Source organism: Hyalella azteca, unplaced genomic scaffold (genome assembly GCF_000764305.2).
Source record: "Hyalella azteca isolate HAZT.00-mixed unplaced genomic scaffold, Hazt_2.0.2 contig7978, whole genome shotgun sequence".
Lineage (NCBI taxonomy): Eukaryota > Metazoa > Arthropoda > Malacostraca > Amphipoda > Hyalellidae > Hyalella > Hyalella azteca.
Window position 1 is genome coordinate 350,580 of NW_025938085.1, and position 7,011 is coordinate 357,590.

Here is a 7,011-nt window from a genome sequence, read left to right on the forward strand (position 1 = left end):
AAAACATATATTTTGTAAAAAATCAGGGTAAACTAAATAGATGCCTGTCTTAAGTTTTATTTAGCTAAATTAGAGTGACGAATGATGCTGGCGTTTTGACTTCAAAATTTAATTAAAATCCGGTTTCAGATTAGATGAGCCAATTGTAAGAATTGATTTCAAGTGATCATCAGACAAATTTGCTTGATAGTTAGATTTCACATACTTCATTTTGCAAAATGTTTGTTCACACAAGTATGATGAACCAAAAATGGACACAAAACTACATGCAAACTCTTTCAAATTTGGAAACTGATCTGGCTGCAGGCATTTATAGAACTCAACCAGATTTCCTTCTCGATACTTATCCTTCTGTCTGTCATCTGCCTGAAGATCAATAATTTCCATTTGAAATTGAGTTGAAAGATTTTCAGCATTGCAGTCAAATAGATTACGAAAGAGCTGTGCTAGACTCCTGCGTCTCGAAATAATTTTCTCGAAATGAACCGGGACAGACTAAACGAGACGAGAAAATTCCGGGAAAAAAATAACGGGACAGAGGGTAAAATTTGTCCCGGAATAAACGCATGAACCGAGACAAGAATTCTGTCCCGGACTTTAAAACTTGTGTCCCGGTAAATTATGAACCGGGACGAGACAGACAGATTTGAAACGAGACATAACGAGACGAGAAGAGATTTGTCTTAATTATTTAAGACAAAACAAGTTTTTCGATTACGATACGAATCATTTCGAAAACATGGGTTGAAGAATGACAAGTTAGCCCTTTATTGCCAATAGGGACATAGACAGTTACAAGTTAAATTGAGTTAATTGCAGATTTAACATAAAATAACATAACATAGTGAGTGATCTCGGTGCTGAAGCGTAGGCCTGATGTGGTCTGTAGCCGATTCTTTTCCTTTTCGTGCCTTGTTCGCAGAAGATCTAAAATCGTGTCATTTGACCGGATCTTTTCATGACTGACGATAGTTTGAAGAAGCTACTAGACTTCCACCGGGTTCGATAAGGAGCAAGGCGTTTGAAATCTGAATATATATTTTCCATTACTTTATCTAGTCTTGTTCTTGAACGCGTTCATACTTGGAGCGCCAACGATGTCATCGGGGAGGCTGTTCCACATGTCGGTGATTCGAAGCGAGAAGAAATTTTGTCGCATGGAGAAGTTGCAGCGCAGTTTTTTTAGCTTATAGCCGTGGCCCCTGGTGTTGGTTCTTGTTTCAAATTCTAGTAATCCTTCGGGAACCTTGTACAGACCATGAGTATACTTGTATACTTCAATGAGGTCCCCACGCAGACGTCGATAACTGAGGCTTGGAAGCTTCATAATCTTCAATCTTTCTTCATAGGACTTGCCTTTCAAGCCTGGAATTATCCTTGTTGCACGTCTTTATCAAAATTTGTCTGACTAACTGACATGGCAGTTAATTAGTGGTCCGACAAACACCGCAAACCTGTTGATGTATGCATGGCTGAGTATTGAGTCAAAAATGTAACTGTTAAGTCTTAACTAAGGCATCGATGGCACTTATGGGAACCGTGCGAATTTGAGTCGAGTTTATTACGCGTTCGGAACGAGTTCAGGCGCCGTGGCGCGCAAAGGGAGTAGGGACTAGGGACGCAGTGTCTAGATTAGTCGGCCAATTTGTAGACAGTGGAGTGGAGTCCTGGTAAGATATTCCTAATAATACTAAAGCTAGTATTAGATTATCTCTGCCTTTAGTAAAATTTTGTGCTACGCCTCCAGGAAATCTTCACAATTGCGCAGTTTCCTGAATTGTTATCAAACACTTGGGTTTGTTTTACGTTATTTAGAAAGGATACACATGGATATTTCGATTTTTTTGAAGATCAAACTATTATATTTTTTCCAACTTAAATTTTGTTGTATTTTTAAATGTTGTTGATATATCTTTCCAAACTTTTTGTTGAAGGAGATTGCTTAAGGCAAGATCGATGAATCTGATTCTGTGATTGAGCTGGAGGCAAATCAAAGTCTGTCCAGTCAGCCGATGTCACCAGCTACAGCTAGTATGGCCTCCTCCAAACCATCATGGAACACAATTTTTGAAAAAAACGTGTTTTTCCATTTTATTTGCCTGTCAAGATTAAGTACCATATTAAACCACAACATGTAATCGTAGCAAAAATCATTTCAATTGCCGAGCTCCAATCAGAATAGTAAAAGGATACGTCTCAAGTTATTATATAAATGCAGAGGTGGGCAGTGGCGCGCTACATGTAGCGGCCGCTACATTTTCTGTAGCGGTAGCGGCGCAACATTTTCAGTAGCGGTAGCGGAAGCGGCGCTACATTTAAGCAATTTAGCGGTAGCGGTAGCGCCCGCTACATATTTAAGTAGCGATACGAGGTTTTGCCGCTACAGCCCTACCGCTACATTTATAGATAAAGCCTTTAGATTTTACTTAATAGTATTAAATATAATTTAAAAATCAGCATGATACATACATAATATAAATTACAGAATAAACTGTACCGTTGCAAAGATTTCGGTGTAATGTTGTCAACCTCAGCCTGTTAATAGTGTTAACATGTTTGTTGTTACCAGAAATGGGCAGTAGCGCGCTACATGTAGCGGCCGCTACAATGTCGGTAGCGGTAGCGGCACTACATTTAAGCCATTGTAGCGGTAGCGATAGCGCCCGCTACATTTAGAGCATGTAGCGGAAGCGGCCGCTACATTTCAAGGTAGCGCTGCCCAGCTCTGTATAAATGTATGACGGTAAGCCATAGTTCACACCACATCAATAATTGATTAGTCTCGTTATGTCTCGTTAAAATGGCTGTAAATTCCGGGAAATTTTAAGGTACCTATTTCAACCGGGATGTCTCGTCTCGTCTCGGTATCGTCCCGGAATTCCTACGGAGGGCTGAAAATTGTCCCGGTATTTATTGCGAACCGGGACAGAGCCTGTTATCTCGTCTCGTCTCGGATTAAAAAAAAATACCAAACGCAGGAGTGTAAGCTGTGCTCCCTGAAACGGAAGCAGTGAAGCCCCACTCGGCCGCCATCCCCACAACATAGCTATACACAACCGATTGGTTGTAATGAACAACACATACCTACCAGGATTAGTATCTGTACGTCACACTATCGAGAGAAAGGAAAACTGACTCGGGCTGAGCGCCACTAGTCAGCAGGCCCCAGCTTTGAATGATTTTGCGATGCCATTCGTACAATATAATTATTCATTCATTTCACGATTTCATCCGGCGGGCCGCGGGCCGGATGAAATTGTGTGGCGGGCCGGATGTGGCCCGCGGGCCATAGTTTGGAGACCCCTGCTCTAGATTATGGGCAATAAATTACTTGCCGTCAAATTTATTGCCAGACTCTGCTGCTTTATTGGATGACAATATTTGCTGGAGGCAATGAACCCGAGGGCTGTGAGGGCTTGCAAGCGCGCCCAGATGCCTTCTCAATGACTGCTGGAGGCGTCCAGAGACCACGACCCATCTCTGCACATCTCCTGCTTAAAATTCAATACAAATAGTAGGAGAAAACTGACATGATTATATAAGGAAATGTTTCCATAATATTTATAAATAATCGTGCGATATTTTATTCATGAGTTATGTCTAGAATTTGAAAAATCTAAAAATTTTAACATGGTGAGGGAAAATATTTGATTTGAAACTAGATTTTATAGAAATTTAGTCCTAATATTTTTTTATGATTCATGGGGTAATGCATGGAGGATATATTGATATATTTTTTAAGAGTACATATAAATTGTGGCACAAAGGTGGAACGTAACCCAAGTTCATATATATTGATATTTGTGAAAGTGTGGCGTTTCACTTACAAAGTGGAGGTCATATCAAAACAGTTTTAATTGATAAACATTCTTATTTATTAGAGATTTTTCTAGCAACAAAAAGCTGGAGGATTTTTGTTCCCGTCTGTTTTGAACTCATCCACTTTAATTGGAAATTTATCTGATTGGCTCTACCGTAAATGATCAAACTTTCAATAATCTGATAAATCCACAAACTGTTTTTGATCTAGGCTAAGCCTGAGCTCAAAATCCAAAATTGCTACTGAAATTCTTTCACAGACTCTGCTCGACCATTACAACTTCAAACCATTTTGAATCAATTTTTGACTACCATGAATATTCAGAATAGTTAAAATCAAAATTGGAAAGTTTCACCACAACTCACTCAGAGGACGTGTAATAATTTCGCAAAATAAATTTCAATGCGAAAAAAGTAAAAGAAAAATATTTCTTCCTACAAATGGCGTTAAGGATGTGAGATTTTTAGGGAGATCTCGTGCCAAACAAGTTTCCAATTTGTGACTATTTCACAAGCTCTTGTCCTGAACGAATGACTGCTTGCTGTATCGAATAATTTAATTGCGCTCTCAAGGCCCGCTGTGGTGTCCCTGAATCCCTCTACTGAATAGATGCGCGATAATCTTGACAAGCACTGAAGTTAGTTTCCAAAAGGCAGGTAATAAAATATTGAGCGTCAGTAAATAAATCATCAATACTGAATAGTTTGTGGAAGAAATAGATGATTTTCAGTTTTTAGCGCATTTTTTCATCTATGGAAAAAAGGCGCTATTGTGCTCGTCATGTCCGTCCGTCTGTCTGTCCGGGATTTCACGGTCGAACGGACGAGAAAATGCGCTATCTGTCACTCACTTCAGTGAGTACTGATTTAATTTTTTCCTAATCTGAACGACGAGACTTTAAATTCATTTTTTAATTAGCGTGCCTTTTGGGTTAGAATTTACACTATTAGCGAGTCCAATTTTCTCAAAGCAAATTTTAATCGATTGCTTCAAATTGCACGTCGATTGCCCGTTCAATTAGAGGAATGCGTGCGCAAAACAGTTCGCTTTTAAAGAGGGTAACTTGGGAACAAAATCAGCCGAGTTATTGCAATTAAGCTCTCAGTGGGAGCTCAGCGCAGTCCTACACGCAAAAGCTTTTAATGGACGATACGTGGCATTAATTTGACGCCGACCAACCGCTCTCTAAAATTTTTTGACAGCTGAAATACGATTGCTATGCAGAGAGATTAGGTTATTACTAAATTAAACAGATTCGCTTATGAAATGAGTACAACTCTTATAAATCGAGTTGATGTCCAACCATAATATTGATAAACATTATGCTTCTTTAAATTATTCATTAATTGTACCCTTTATTTCGAACGTGGTTCCCGTTCGTTATAGACTTAATGACGCCAAAAATCAGAGTTCATTTTAAATGACTTTTGAAATGTTAATAAATACTGTTTTTAGTGCATTTTCTCATTCATGGAAAAAAGACGCTATTGTGATCGCCATGTCCGTCCGTCTGTCTGTCTGTCTGTCCGTCCGTGACTTCACGTTTTCGTCGACGAGAAAATGCGCTTTCTGTCACTCAGTGCAGTGAGTACTGAGTTATATTTTTTCTTTCGAATGAACACGTATAATTTAGAAGGGTCATCCTGAGGTCCTGAAGGAGGAAAACGCACCGCCTGGAACAGGAATAAATTTACGGCATTTGAGGGCCCCACTGAAACATTTCCGACTCAATGGAGACACAAACGAGGCCAGAGAGAAGACGGCGATGCTCGGTGACGGTTCTCTCGGCTCCACATTAAAGATGAGATTCGGAAGCAATTCGTCGGAGGCGAGAGACCCACTGACCCTAAAAATACCATCAACAGAAATGTCCAAGATGTTTTCTTACGAAATGCACTCACGAAATGAGGGACAAGAAAAATTTCATGTTCAGGAATGGTCGTCGAAATCCGACATTAAGATGCCCAAATACCTGTGTAGATGGTTCGCTTTAATAAATTAGGTGATTTATTTAACATTCGTTTTGGAACTATTTCAACGAATAACCCTCGATTCATTAGTTATGAGTTATTAGCACCAATTATTGATATAAATGAAAAAGACTCCTGTCAAATATATTGCTGCTACAGGAAAATAGACTGGCTTTATTCCTAAAGCTCAGAAAGAAATGACGCAGAAGTTGTCGGAACAAGCAACAATTTCCTCTCGCGCCGTAAAGTCTTTCAATTTAGGACGCTCATCCATCGACGATGTGTTGCTCGGCAACTCAGGCAGTTAGGATACCTTGTAGACTGCTGTACTGTTCCTGAAAATGAGTCTGCTGAGACTGATTGGCCTAACTTGCCCCTAATGTTCTCAGGCCTGATTGATGGCCAAAAATTAACAAGTCTCACTAAGAAAACATGAGTCATCTCGGTAAGAATGTTGCGACTGATGTTCCTTCGTTAACTCGAGTCGGCAAGATTAGCGAACCTTACTCCGGAGATTATTTCCGAAATATGAACAATGCGTGATAAATAATCTTTTAACCTTATAAAACGGTCACAATAGCACGCATATAATTGATGGTAACACATTTCTAAAACCAGCAATTAATTCTTTCTAAGTATGGAGAATAGGACATTCAGTTATGGCTACAAGTTGAAGTCGATCAGAAATACGAAGCAGTCGTAGATATAACGTTCTTGATTACATAACTCCATTCTAGCCCAAACGATACAGTATCATAGCACATAACATATTCTTGAGTGCCAAACGTTTCTTGCTACCAAGAAAAGAAAGAATCGAGCGCATCCCGGAAAAATTAGGTTTGATATAACTATTCTTCAGTGGCAAAGTAACGATTGCGATCGAAATTCGAGCATTGTACGTACGATGGCTCCGTCCAAATTTGTCTCGCATTGAAACTCCTTTGTACAATACGCGGCAGAGGGTCTAAAATGGCCAGCGCGTTGAAACTGGCTAGAGAAAAGCAGCGTTAGCATCTCAGATACGAAGCCTGGATAAGTGTCCAGCACGCAGCAGCGTTAGCATCTCAGATACGAAGCCTGGATAAGTGACCAGCACGCAGCAGCGTTAGCATCTCAGATACGAAGCCTGGATAAGTGACCAGCACGCAGCAGCGTTAGCATCTCAGATACGAAGCCTAGATAAGTGACCCACACAGCAGCGTTAGCATCTCAGATACGAAG